At 45.2% G+C, this 14,702-nt stretch overlaps 1 long non-coding RNA gene across 2 annotated transcripts; it reads right to left on the minus strand.

Moving 5' to 3' along the window:
* Positions 1 to 3,638: 3,638 nt before the first annotated feature.
* On the minus strand, positions 3,639 to 8,810 carry LOC121698162. 2 transcript variants are annotated; one of them, XR_006026706.1, is made up of 3 exons: positions 8,744 to 8,810; positions 5,874 to 6,007; positions 3,639 to 3,800 (listed from the first exon to the last, which is right to left on the minus strand). It is a non-coding gene; the product is annotated as an uncharacterized LOC121698162 (long non-coding RNA). The 2 variants fall into 2 exon arrangements; XR_006026705.1 differs by lacking the exon at positions 3,639 to 3,800 and adding an exon at positions 4,877 to 5,019.
* Positions 8,811 to 14,702: the final 5,892 nt, after the last annotated feature.

Genomic DNA, 14,702 nt, shown 5'->3' on the forward strand with positions numbered 1-14,702 from the left:
CCTCTCTTATGTTCAATCAAATTGGCTTTGCCCATCCGTTTCTTTCTGTGCCGAACCATTTGAACATTTCTGTCTACGCTACTGCACTGTACCAGCACATAACACATCTGCTATGGATAACCATCTAAAGAAACACCTGCAGCCAATGCCAATTACTAGCAGTAATGCTAGTACCAGCAATGTACTGGTACATAACGACTTGTCAACTAGTCAACAACTAGTAAAAATCAACAGTTGTAGTAGTCTTTTTCTGCATTTGAGCCTCTCTTCGAGAGTGAGGTATCTAGACTCCTGACATGTAGCCATCCTACTACATGATCATTGGACCCTATACCTACGAGAGTACTTCAGTCCATCAGCCCGACCATCAAAATAGCTTGGGTAATACCATTACTTAAGAAAACTTCTCTCAACCCTGCTCAAGTTGAGAACTACCATCCTGTCTCACTCCTACCCTTCCTATTTAAAGGTATCGAACGAGCAGTCTCCAAACAGGTGGCTGAATTCCTTTCACTGAACAACCTTCTTGATCCAAACCAACCTGGGTTCAAGAGTGATCACTCAACCGAAACAGCTCTGGTGTCTGCGACAGAAGCCATAAAGGAAGCCAGGGCGACCATCATCAGTGCTCATTCTGCTTGACTTATCGGCTGCCTTAAATCACCACATTATTCTCTCTATACTCTCAAACATGGGCATATCGGGCTCTGCTCTCTCCTGGTTTGTATCCTACCTCACAGGATGTTTGTTTAACATATCATGGCTTGGACAACTGTCCGCATCTCACTATCTCACCGCAGGGGTCCCCCAGGGCTCAGTGCTGGGGCTCCTCGTCTTTGCTATCTACATCACCTCTCTTATCCGTTCACACGGTTTCTCATACCACTGCTATGCAGACGACACACAGCTCTATCTGTCTTTTCCACCTGATGACCCTTTGGTCTCGGCACGGATCTCTGATTGCCTCTCAGACATATCTACATGGATGAAGGCACACCACCTCCAGCTAAATCTCTCAAAAAACAAACTGCTGGTCCTCCCGGCTAAACATACTGTACTATACATCATCACATCAACATCAAATATTGCACCTACCAGGACTGCAAGAAATGTAAGAGTCATGCCCGACAACCAACTAACCCTCTCCGATCATGTTGCCTCGGTCGCCCGATCATGCTGTTTCGCACTCTACAACATATGAAAAATCAGGACTTACCTGACTCAATATGCTACCCAACTCCTGGTACAGGCCATAGGGGGAAACAGGGTGAGTACATGCATTACAGTACATTCTTCATCATTCTAATGTGTCATCATTCATTCTTCATCATTTTAATGTGTCAAATAGATTTAGTTTGTAACCTTCACACCAGACAAAAATTCAAAGTGTTCTACAACTGCTGTAACCAACAACTCTTTAATGACTTATAAGGGTAAAGATAAATGCTCTCTGCAAAAATGTTGGTCTTCTGGCACAATTTACCCCATATGTGGGGTAAGATGAGCCTAGATGTGGGGTAAGTTGGTCCAAAACAAAGATTTCTGGTAAAACATTTTATTTTCTTAAAACAATAATTTAATTTCTACAAACAGTAACAAACACCAACATTTAACTGAGAATTTGCCAAATAGATTCAACTGAAAATTTGCCTGAATTTGCTGTGTATGTCTAGATAAATTCACAACCAAGTAAGGCGGAAACCTTTAGTTAGTCTTTCAATGGTTTTTCAGTGAATGTGCAGTCATTGAGTCACTGTTCATTTGGTTCCTTACCTGACACCTTTACACGACCAAAAATGTTCTCTCTCCCACCATACCCCACAGAGATGGACAGAGGGGGTGGGGTGGGGAGGGATTACAGTGAGACTGAGAAAATGGGTAGAATTATAAAGTGTAGGAGGGGATGCGTCCCTCTCAAAATGAAACAGCAGGACAGAGCATGAGCGACTCAGTGGGCTCTCTCATTCACACACACACACACACACACACACACACACACACACACACATGCACACACACACACACACACACACACACACACACACACACACACACACATCAGCACACCATGGGTGAGACGCAGTGGCAGTGAAGCAGAGTGGCTCTTCACGCGCAGCCTCGTCCTGGGTGCATGCTGGCACTCAACCCCAAAATAGACACAGATGGTGTCCTCTCTGAGATGCCACACAACTAAACACTCTCAGGACAGGAGGATGCTGTACAGTACGTCTGAGCCCTGTTGAGCTGCCACACAACTAAACACTTTCAGGAGGGTATGTCTGAGCCCTGTTGTTGTTAGTGGGATGTGGTGAACACAAATCTGGGCCGTGATTATTCTGACTGATTGGCTCCTTGTAGCAGGTGATGTGTGTATGGGTGCACCTAGAGATGAATGATCCCCCCCCCCCCAACACACACTCACACACACACACACACACACATACACACACACACACACACAGAGAGAGGTTTATGGAGAATTCAAGAGGCTGGACATCTCAAGTGTTTTCTCCAGGAGCCATCAAGCCCAGATTAAACACGTGAGAAAAGAGGGTGGAAGAGGACTAGAGAGCCACCAAGGAGGGGAGAGCAGGGGGGAGGAAAAGAGAGAGGGAGAGAGAGGGAGAGAGGGGGGGAAGAGAGAGAGGGAGAGAGGGAGAGAGAGAGGGAGAGAGGGGGGAGGAAGAGAGAGAGGGAGAGAGGGAGAGAGGGAGAGAGAGAGGGAGAGAGGGAGAGCAGGGGGGAGGAAGAGAGAGAGGGAGAGGGAGAGAGGGGGGAAGAGAGAGAGAGGGAGAGAGGGAGAGAGGGAGAGAGGGAGAGAGAGAGGGGGGGAAGAGAGAAGGAGAGGGGCAAGAGAGAGAGGGGGGAGAGAGAGAGATCACACAAAGAGACAGGACAAGTAAGAGAGAAGCAGACAGAGAGGGGAAAACAGTGGGGGATGGACAGAGACAGAGAGAGTGGAGGAGAGGAGAGAGAGAGTGGGGGATAGCAGAGGTAGAGGAGAGAGAGAGAGTGAAAGACTGGATGAGAGGACAGGAGAGAGTGAGAGACTCTCTGTGTGAGAGAGAGTAAGGAGGGCAGAGAGAGTGAGAGATGAGAGGAGAGAGAGAGAGTGGAGGAGGGAGAGAGAGTGGAGGAGAGGAGAGAGAGAGAGTGGAGGAGGGAGAGATAGAGGAGAGAGAGAGAGTGAGAGACTGGAGGAGGGAGAGAGTAGAGAGGAGAGAGAGAGAGTGGAGGAGGGAGAGAGAGTGGAGGAGAGGAGAGAGAGAGCAGGAGATGTCAGTAATGCAGAGGGATGAGTGTGAGCGTGGGGAAGATCAGACTCCAGAGTCTGAGAGGGGATTTAGAACACGCCGCTGTTCACCCTGCATAAATAATTCCTTATTTAATATGATTCACTTAAATAATGTAAAACATTGCGTAGTTCCTCAAAAGACACACTTTAATATAATTATATCATTATGTAACTGAGTTTTGCTGGGTGCAAGTTGTGAACAATGTAATTTGGCTTATGGCTATTAGAAACAATGAAACAGCAAACTCCTAAAGTAAACTATAATGAAATGTATGCAGTGCAGTGAATTATAGAAATGTAACAACATACATCAGAACTCATAGTTTACAAAATTGGTTATTATCTTAAGTTATGGACAAACAATACAATATGAACACTGTTTGAAATGCTTACCAGACAGGACGTTCCGTCCCGGCATATGATATTCAGAACCAGGGATCAGTCAGAACATGGCACATAAGGCAGCGCTCACACAAAGTAAATACTGTTGTGTTTGTAAATACACCTAAAGAAAGGACAGAAACACACAACAAATAATTGAAGACATGTGTCAGGGCTCTGAACCAGACCTCAAACTTCTCACTATTAGAAAAGGAGGATCTCCAAAACAACTTGGGTAAAAAAAAAATGAAAAAGAAACTCCAATTGGAAGCAGCATTCTTAGAGGAGTTGACATTATGATTAATGACACATGGGACTGAATGATTAACATAAAATAAACAATGCCAAAACACTACATTTTTTTCGCTGCCTTCCTTTCTGATGACAGACAACCCGAGCAGCTTCTAATTCCTGCCTGCCAAGAGATGCCCATCAAGACAAGAGCGTTCTCAACCCCTCACATTTCAACCTAATGCTGAGCGTAGAAAACCAATCACAAGCAGAATATTACAGTTGCAAATCCATTCTCGAAGCCACATTCATCTCCAGCTCTGTTTCCAGCTTCAAATCTTTGTTGTGATTGTGGAGGGGCGGTGGAGTGTGGGGGGGGGAAGTGACAACACATACTTCTATTTCTTTTCTCTTTTTCGCCCTTCTCTCATTCTCTCTCTCTCTCTCTCTCTCTCTCTCTGTTTTCCATTTGAAGGCACTCGGAGGAGTGTTAGTTATTACCGTCATCAGCGGAGAGACAGTGTCGTGCGCTGACAGGCAATCTCTCCTCCGCGCCAAACTCATGTGTGCAGCCTGCAGTCATATTGACGGGACACGGCTTACGCCGCCACGCAGGAGAGCCCACTACATGCTTAATGGCGTTTCGAGTGTTCGGTGCACACTCCTGCCCAAAACCCCCACTGGCTCCGCCGCGCCAACGTCAACAAGCGGCGCCTGTGTGCTGAGAGTGAGCCGTCCAGCAGCAGGGAGAGGAAAGTACAGTCGAATAAACAGGAGACATAACGCTGTCAGCTCCGACACATTTGGAGATCTTTAGGTGAAAGGCGTGCTGGGTAAAATGAATATTCTTATGTGGATAAAGTTAATGTGTGCATGAGTGTGTGTGTGTGTGTGTGTGTGTGTCAGCATCTGTGCATGTGAGTGTGTGTGCTTTTCACATATTTTGCCTTCTATTCTCACATAATTAGTTCAAAGGTCTTGGAGTGCCATGGAAGCTGCTACTTTTGATCCACCCGACTCCCGTGGTATCGGCTCTCTGTGCTCCGTCAGAAGAGCCCTTGTTAGGGCTTAGAGCTGCTAATCCAAGCCAGGATTCCTCAGCCGGTATGATCCTACAGCCGGGATGAAAGATTTAGACTCTCACCTTGTTCTTTCTGAGCCCTCCTGCTCTCTCCCTCTCTCTCTCTCACTCTCTCTCACTCTCCCTCTCTCTCTCTCTCTCTCTCTCTCTCACTCTCTCTCACTCTCTCTCACTCTCTCTCTCTCTCTCTCTCTCTCTCTCCTTTGCTCGCTCTCCTCCGCTTTCACAGAGCGAAGCAGCCCTAGTGATGATTATTTTAAAGCACACAGAGATGGTTCGTGTGCTTCCGAACTTTGCTTAGCTATGATAAAGCACGCGGAGCACTGCGAAGCTAACAAAATGTGGCTTCAAAGCCTTGCTCCGTCTGTGATATGAGAAACCAGCACAGAAGCTTGCTGTCTGAAATACTAATACTACTAGCAACCTCACCATGGAGCACAACTCTAGCCAACGCCCTTTACCAAGCAGCACTAGCACTCCACAGTGCCGATCCCATGACACTCACCTTCTCTATCTGTCCTGTCCACTGTAGGATGTTTTTTTTATCTTTGACCATATAGTACATTCAACACCTCAGAATAGATAGATAGACAGATAGATAGATAGATAAATAGATAGATAGATAGATAGATAGATAGATAGATAGATAGATAGATAGATACTTTATTGATCCCCAGGGGAAATTCAAGAATGGACTGAGAATGGACTCATGGGTCAGTGATCAGTGCATTAAAAATCACATTCTTATGTTATATTTCACTTTGAGATGCTGGATCAGTGTGAGGGTATCACAGTTGGTTTTTGGAAGCATGCTTGGCCCCCACCCCCACCCCTCCACCTCCCCCTTTCTGCATTAATAACTAATTCACCAGCTTGCCTCCTCACCTGGCACAGCCTTGCTTTGAAGTGTCTGACACCAGACAGCCGCCGCCGTGGCAACCTGTGTTTATGGGATGCTGAGGCCCTCCTCCCCCTTCTCCCCTGTTCTCCATCGCTCATTAAAACAGACACCTGAAATGCTGATGCACCAAGAAGACACAAATCAAAAATAGAGATTTGTGACCTTTAACTTCCAGAGGGTATGTGGCAACATTTTATGTAAGTGATGCAGTTTAAAAAGGTATATGAAAACACCAGCAAATCAAATTTGTAATGGAATTATCATAGATAATATAATATCCAAAATGTTGACATGTAAAATAGCTTTATCAGCCTCTAAGACGTCCATGTTGGAAGACAAACGTGTTAAAAGTAAACAGGTGTAAAAAGGACAATGTCATTTCCTCCTCCGAGATTCAAACACAAAGGCATTCAGTGGAAGGAAATGAATGGGAGAGAGAGGAGTGCTGCCAGCAAGAGTGGACGCCCGTGTCCTCATGTGGCCACAGGAGCCTCTGTCCTCTGGTCTTCCTCCTCAAGAGGCCATTTCAAGTCAACACATCAATCGGGACACACAGCAAAGCGACGCAGCGCCAATAGTTCCTAATACACCACACCCTCCTCCTCCTCCTCCTCCTCCTCCTCTTCCTCCCAAAAGACCATCTCACTCACTCTCCTCACTCCCCAGCCCTACCCTGGCACAGTGGCTGCACAGCCTGGAAATCTAAAAGCTGATTAGTTTGGAGTGCTGTTGATATGTGAAACAGACATATGAGTAATGAGCCATGGAGAAGAGTGCCTCTGTCTGTCTGGTTTGTGTGGTCTTCATCTCTGTGTCCGTAGGGAGAAGATACCCAGCTACCTCCACATGAAAGCATCGCCATCGAAAAGAAAATGGCTCTGATAATGCCTGTGCACATCTTCTGTCTGCGTAACAGACATATTAGGCAAGATGAAGGCTCTCTAAAGATCACACGTTTGACTACATTTGGCAATGTTCACCCATCCATACCTCATTTTACAGTTATCATTGTCTTAATTGACAGATTACATACTCCCTAGGTTTTTACTGTCTAGCTGACAGAGGTGTCACAGCATATAACAGAAAAAAAAGATATTAATAAAGGCTTATTCAATCCAGCTGTGTTGATGGATTTCGTTATGATATATCAATACTGGCTGTTAAGTATTAACACGCCAACTCTCTCAGGCAGCGTGGGAGCTTGTTGAGGGATGGGGGGCACACCTTGTGGAGATATTAACCCAAGAATGCTGTGTACTGCGCCAGGGAATACGAGCGAGCGTGCGTGCGTGCGTGCGTGTCTGTGTTTGTGTGTGTGTGTCTGTGTGTGTGTGTGTGTCTGTGTGTGTGTGTGTGTGTGTGTGAGGAGGAGGTTCACCTCATCCAATGGCATTTAGAGCTACATCATCCCCTCAACGAGCAGAGAACTCAGCAATCATCCTCTCATTAAACAAGCCCCTGCTTCCAAGAACACAAAAACATGGGCTAGTTAGACGGGACGGCTCCCAAACAACGTCCTTCATCAGAAGGCCCCAAGGACCAGAGTCCTCTTAAGGGCTCAGTAACGTTAGGAGACTCGCTCGCTCACAGAGAGTGGAGGACGGATGGAATTAAACAATGTGGCCTTTGTTCTGACCACAAGTGGCCTTCAGGGAGCATGCTTAAAAGCGACTTAATTAGGGAGAAAGCAAGAGGTAAAACTAGCCTGGTATGAGAATGGGGGGCAGAACACAGGATGAAGCGATCGCTGCACAGATCATTACTTATTTCCGTGGATGAAATGGCACCCGAAACTGTGCTCTTCCAGCCATTTACAAATGTTTACTCTTGGAATTATCTTCTGCAAATATCCGAATTGCTCCCTGACTTTTGTCTAACAATTCTTTACAATTGTGGATATTTAATATCCTGTTATAATGATTCTCCCAGGTTGTAGATACATTAACACTAGGCACTGCAATTAATGTCCTCAAACATCTCCCCTTCCCTTTCCTGCTGTTGTCTGTGGTGCACTCTCCAGCGTATGAGTATGATAGTGTTCATCTACTACCTGAGAGACATGCTCATAACACTGTTCTGACCCCCCCCCCCCCCCCCCCCCCACACACACACACACACACACACACACACACACACACAAACATACTCTCTTTCTCTCTCACCATCTTTTTCTCATTCTCTCTCCTTATGTCTCTCTCTCTCCTCTATGCCCCCCCCCCGTCTCTCTCTCAGACACACAGGCTGAGGTGTGTTGAGGAAACACAGGGTCTAGAACTATCCAACACACAAGCAAACTCAATCCTACTGCTCCACCCAGAGCTACAACTATCCAACACACAAGCAAACTCAACCCTACTGCTCCACCCAGAGCTACAACTATCCAACACACAAGCAAACTCAATTCTACTGCTCCACCCAGAGCTACAACTAACCAACTAACCAACACACAAGCAAACTCAATCCTACTGCTCCACCCAGAGCTACAACTAACCAACTAACCAACACACAAGCAAACTCAATCCTACTGCTCCACCCAGAGCTACAACTAACCAACTAACCAACACACAAGCAAACTCAACCCTACTGCTCCACTCCCTCTCCCTGTCTTCTCTCTGCCCCTCTTACTTTCTCTCTCTCTCCCCATTTCTCTCTCCCTCTCCCTGTCTTCTCTCTGCATCTCTCCATTTCTCTCTATCTCTCCCTCTCCCTGTCTTCTCTCTGCCTCTCTCCATTTCTCTCTCTCTCCATTTCTCTCGCTCTCTCTAGTGGGACCTCAGAGGGGTGAAAGCACCAATTTGCCCAGAAGGCAGCACCAGGTCCACATTCCCCCAGTGGCCCTTCCTCCTGTTCTCACCCCTGCGTTGTTCATGTGGAAACACAGAAGGAACCTTCCTCCTGTTCTCACCCCTGCGTTGTTCATGTGGAAACACAGAATGGTTGCTATTGGGTAACACTTTACTTGACAGTGTCTACATAAGAGTGACATGACACTGTCATGAACGTGTCATAAACAAGTCATAAACGTTTATGACATACTGTAACGCTTCTGTTATTAAGTGACATTCGTTTTTTGTCATAATAAGTTTTTTGTCATAACAAGGTTTAGGGTTAGGGTTAGGTTTAGAATTATGGTTAGGGTTGGGGTTAGGGTTAGGGTTAGGATTAGGGTTAGATTTCATGTGTCATGACAGTGTCATGTGTTCATGACAGTGTCATGTCACTCTTATGTCAATACTGTCAAGTAAAGTGTTAACCTGTGAAGAATTGCCAGTTGATATTCTTCACCCTTCGTCTTTCTTTGGACCAGAGAAATACACAGCACCTGTCAGCAGTGGCGTCGTTAGACCTGGGCATTCGGGGCTATAGCCCCGGATCCTCTGGGGATAGCCCCGGATCTATGGGCCGTCAACAACAACAACAACAAAAACTCTAATCGTGAATGAAATAAATAGCCCCGTAGAAGAGACTTTTGTGTTTTGTGTCCATTGTGTGCATTAACAGCAGCGCAAGACAATCTGACGTGATCTGGGCAGGTTTAGAATCATTTGTTGCAAAATGTTGCAATTTCAATTCTCCTCTACGCTATTATGCATTGCTGTTTCGTGCTTCTACTAACTAGCCTTAGCGAAATAAGTGTATAAGGACAAATGGATATTATAAGTTTCTTTAGAGAAAAAAAAGGGCAGAGCAGGGACAAGAAGTGGAAACTCACAGTGTGTCATCATCTCCCGCAACCCAGGAGGACATTTCGATCAGCTCAGTTTCAATATATCGTGATTTACTGTTGAATCACATGCGCAGTAAATATGGTAAACCAGACCTCGTTTGAGGGGGCTTCCAAGCAATGCATGTTGGGCTTGATTTTGACAGAATGGAACTTTTTCTTTGGGCAAAAGTTTGTGATAGCCTACACAACCCTAATGCATTGTTTTCAAGGCACCCATAGCCCATTAATTGAAGGGGATGATGTCCGAAATGTTTATCCCGAGACGAACGCTCACACCTGTGCACTTGACAGAGGTGCTTGACGATGTTTATTCTACAGGCTATTTTAATGTCATATTTTGGGTGTTGTATGTGGTGCACTTAGGCAGAAGAGACGTTCTCCTTACACGGTCTTTAAACATCAAAATATTCAGAATGCCGTCACGTGAGTCGTTATGATTGGCCTTCCTTTTCATTCTCAAAGTAGGTTAAAATTGCATGTTCATCAGCACGATTTTCAAAATCTCTCGGGGGAGAAACCCCCCAACCCCCGGACAAAAAAGGACTCGAACTTCAGGGCTCTAGCCCCGAATGTTTTAAATAGCTAGCGACGCCCCTGCCTGTCAGTCACAAATGTTGAATTGTATTGAAAAGTATTGAATACACAAATAGAAAACAGACTTGTATGGTTGTATTTGGCTCAAACTTACTGTCATGTCTTGCAGGATTCTCCATGAGTTGGAGGGAACAGAATGAGGTGCCGAACTGCCAAAAGCATAAAGATTACAGTGGCGGTTAAGGGAAGGAGGAATTAAATATAGACTGTGACTGTGTCATTAACTTACATGATCATTAACAACATTTCTGAAAATTATGGCATTGCTTGTGTAAGTTTCATGTCAGTTGAACAGATTGAAGTGGGTTGAACTGAAACGCATTTAACCAGGATGAGAGAGAGGAGACGAGAGAGAGAGAGAGGGAGAGAGTGATGATAACACATCTGCTGACTCTGGTCGGCCTCCATCTGTGCGTTGGATGAAACTGGCTTCTGCGATGGCACGAACTGTGCTCTGGTAGAACATAGCACAGGAGTTATTTTCACTGCTACACTTTCAAAACGCAATTCTAAAACGCTACGCAATTCTAAAATGTACTTTTAGAACCTAATAGATATACTGTATATACCAATAGCCATTCCTTCTATATCCACTAACCTGCCATATACCCATTGAAACCTTGTTAGCGTTAGCTCCTGCCACAGTGCCAGCCTACATGGTGTGTCTTCTTAACTCACAACATCCTGAACATGGACTGAATGGTGAGCCAGTTAAGCCTACAGTGTTTGGCAAAGAATGTCTGTTTTTATTCATAGCTCTGTCCAACATTCTTGTCCGTCCTTTTCAACTTCTGGCTTGTTTTGTCTGCGTCAGGAGGAGGACAATAGCTCCTCTGTAGCAAACAGCACGAGACAATCACAATGTGATATAATCCCAAACATGAATAGGAACATGCAAATCAGACACATGATGAGGTCATGTCTCAGATTCAGCTCTTCTGCAGCATCTGCTCCCCAACGCCCTGGCTTCTTTACGCACTCCCTCTCTCTCTGTCTGTCTCTCTTTCTGTCTCTGTCTATCTCCCTCTCTCTCTCTCTGTCTCTCTCTCTCTCTCTCTCTCTCTCTGTCCTCATAAACAAATGGACCTATTTATGTATATGGAAATCCACACACATAAACCCATGCAATACACAACATACAATATACAATATTACTTCACATATACATATTTAATACATTCACAATCACAAAAATACACATACATGCACACACACGTACGCATGCATACATACTGTACATACATACATAGATGCATACATACATGCATGTGAAGACACATACACACACACATGCATTTATCCCTTGAGTGATACTCCCAGATATCTCTCATTGGAGCTTCCTGCCTCTGTCTTGTTGTGGCAGTGTTGTGTTTGTCAGCTTGCTGCAGGAGAGGCTGTGTGACTCCTGCACTAATTTCTAGTGGAGCGGGCAAACATAATCTCTTTCATCAGGAGAGATGAATCCAAAAAACCCAGCGCAGCCTTGCAGCCTTTATTCCATCCGTCCTCCCTTTCTCTCTCTCTCCCTCTCTTTGCCTCTCTCACTCTCTCTCTCCCTCTCTCTCTCCTCTCTCTCTCCCTCTCTCACTCACTCACAAGCAGCAGACACCAACACAAAACACATACACACACACACACAGAGTGAGTGATTGAGAGAGAGAGAGAGGGAGAGAGAGAGAGAGAGAGAGAGGGAGAGAGGGAGAGAGAGAGAGAGAGAGAGAGAGAGACTCTCACACTCATTCTCTTGCTCTGGGTCTTTTCTCTCATATTCTCTCTCCATCTGCTAGTCACCTGGGAATAGATGAACTATTCCATATGTCAGAGTTGTCAATCATAGCCAAATGTGGGAGGTATTTTTCAAGAGCCTCTCTATTGCTCTCTCTCTCTCTCTCTCTCTTTCATCTATTTAATTGTCTTCATTTTATCATAGGCGGTTTCTGTTTCAGCACAGTACAAGCAGCACATGCAAAACAATTAATGTGCTGGAGATGTTAATTACTATAACTCTTCCCTCCTCTTGCAAACCAGGGAGGTTTTAAATGTGTCACATTCACAACACCTAGCACATGTGTATGAAACCCCAGTACATCTGGCCGTCAACTCTGCCATTGGTGCTAACAATTGGGCACAATCTTATCTACCAATAATCATGGATGAGCCTTCAAACAGAACTTTATAAGAACCCTTTGTGCCATCCTGGCGAACTTTAAGAGGGACCTCAGGGACAGTGAGTGAGTCATGCAAAATCGTCAGTGGAAAGCTCATAAATCTGACCCTACAGTTAGACGGTATTTCAGAGCAATCAAAGTTAGGCAGGGTCAAGTGGCGCCTTCATCTGTTCGAGAGAGTCACTTCAGCCCGGCACAAGTCATAAATATCTGTTTTGATCTCTTTAAGTGACACCACACTCTGAGGGGGGAGCTTTTATGGTAATTAATACATTTTTCATAATCCCAGCGAATGGCTAAATAAAGGATTTGTGTTGAGATTGATCTCTTCTGAGAGACCATCGACTGTATGACAGACACAAATCATACTAAAAGCATAAACACCTTAGCAGAACAAAGGAGAAGATCTGGAGGATAAAAGACATTATATCGGTCTCAGTCTTAAAGGTCAGCTGCAACTTTCACAAAGCACACAAACAGGAGCCATCCTGCTGAAAAGTTCTAATTAAAGGTACCATCTGCAATTCTTATTGCATACACTTTTTAAAATCAGACTCAACACATCTGCAATTGCATTTGAAGCTGCTCTGCAGATCAGTCTGGTAATTCTTCAATTTGAACAAAGCGTTCCCAGACCAATTCTCTTTTAAGAATCTGTCTGGTGATAGCCAGGCTACGGAAGGTAGGTTACAGCATGCAAAATGTCTGGGGATATTTTACTGTAGGCCTATAAGCCAAGACGGACATCAAGACTTAAAGCCAATCAGTCAAGATGAAGACCTCTGTGAATGAATGTGTAGATAAATAGTGTAGGAACTGGAATTGTGAGTAAAATTACTTCCACGTCTCAAAAACGCTCTGACCGGACGTGACATGACAACAGGTAAATCTTATCGCTCGTAATGCTTGTTGCTCTTTAAGAGGGGAGGGACAGGTAGAGCTGTCCATCTTTGTAGCAGTGGACAATCTACAGATAAGAGGATCGGCTATCAAACGTTGAGGAACCCTAGTGAACAGGCAGAGTATCATAAACATGGCCTGGCATGAACTCACTGAAGGATTGAGAGAGCAAGTGAAGGCCAGATCCAGCATGATGTGAACAGACAACTGGGCAGCACTTGAGGCCGTACTCAAATCATAAGAGGGCTACTTCCATGATTTAGCTTGATTGTATTTGCTGGATGGGTTGAGAACATGCAGTAGCTCTGTGAGAGAGATTCAGATTTGAATGTCGGCTAAAAGGTCTAAAAAAGGTCTGAGGAAGCCGTGTGGCCCCACGTGAGATGGCTGTTAGCTTCCTGGGGGAAAGTGGCTTTGAACTTGGTGGGAAACGTGTGAGCTGTGAGTGAGGGCTTGATGGTAGGCGTGACTGGAGGGATGTGTGGAGGTGAGATGAGTCCATCCTGTGGGGCTACAGGGGGATGAACCAGTGGACAGGTGGCGAGATGACGAGTGAGCAGAGGCTTTTGAAACGCCTCCGTTGGATTCTTCCCTGTTAAGAGGGAGGGAAGTAGGAAGCAGTCTAACGTCAGCAGTTCGAGTCTACAGTGGTTGCGTTTGTCTGAAGAAGAGACTTGGCCACTAGTGACCACCACCTAATCTAAAAAAAAAAGACATGTGCCAAAGTCGTCAGCAGTGAGAAACGCGCCGAGGAGGGTGTGATTTTTTTTGTGCTGTGAGTGTTTTTGGTGCTGTGAGTGTTTTTGTGCTGTGAGTGTTTTTGGTGCTGCTGAGCCTGTCACACCACCATGTGGTTTTGTCAGCTATTCTACTGGAAGCAAAAGACAAGAGACTGATACAGACGATGGTCAGTCTGGTCATTGTGTGGGTCAGTGGGCATTGAAGTACTTTCTGTTTAGTTTAGTTTTTTCTTCTTCCTTGTGAAGCTATTTTTATTTCCTTCTTAACATAAGAAGTGGGATAGTTAAGAAAAAAGCATTTTGAAGAATAGAATAAGCAGCAGGTGGAGAGGCAAAGGATGGAGAAAAGGACATTTAGAGTTTACGTAAGAGCTCTTAAATGACCTTGGTTACCAATGAGCGGATGGGCAGACTCCAGCTCTGTGACCCGTCATTCTGTTCGCTTTAACCACCACAAGTCACCAGCAGATTACACAAATCACTCTTCAAAGAGCGCATGTGATTGGCCTCCCAGACAGTTTCCAGAGGCCTGCTCTGCTGGGCTACACACGCTCTCTGTGGTGACTCAGAACCATCTCGGTGGAAACCAATGAGCTATGAAACATGAAGGCTGAGACGCAGTCCCTCATATGTACACAAACATGTGTCTAATTACCCCATGGCACACACACACACACACACACA

Source organism: Alosa sapidissima, chromosome 23 (genome assembly GCF_018492685.1).
Source record: "Alosa sapidissima isolate fAloSap1 chromosome 23, fAloSap1.pri, whole genome shotgun sequence".
NCBI classification, from domain to species: Eukaryota; Metazoa; Chordata; class Actinopteri; order Clupeiformes; family Clupeidae; genus Alosa; species Alosa sapidissima.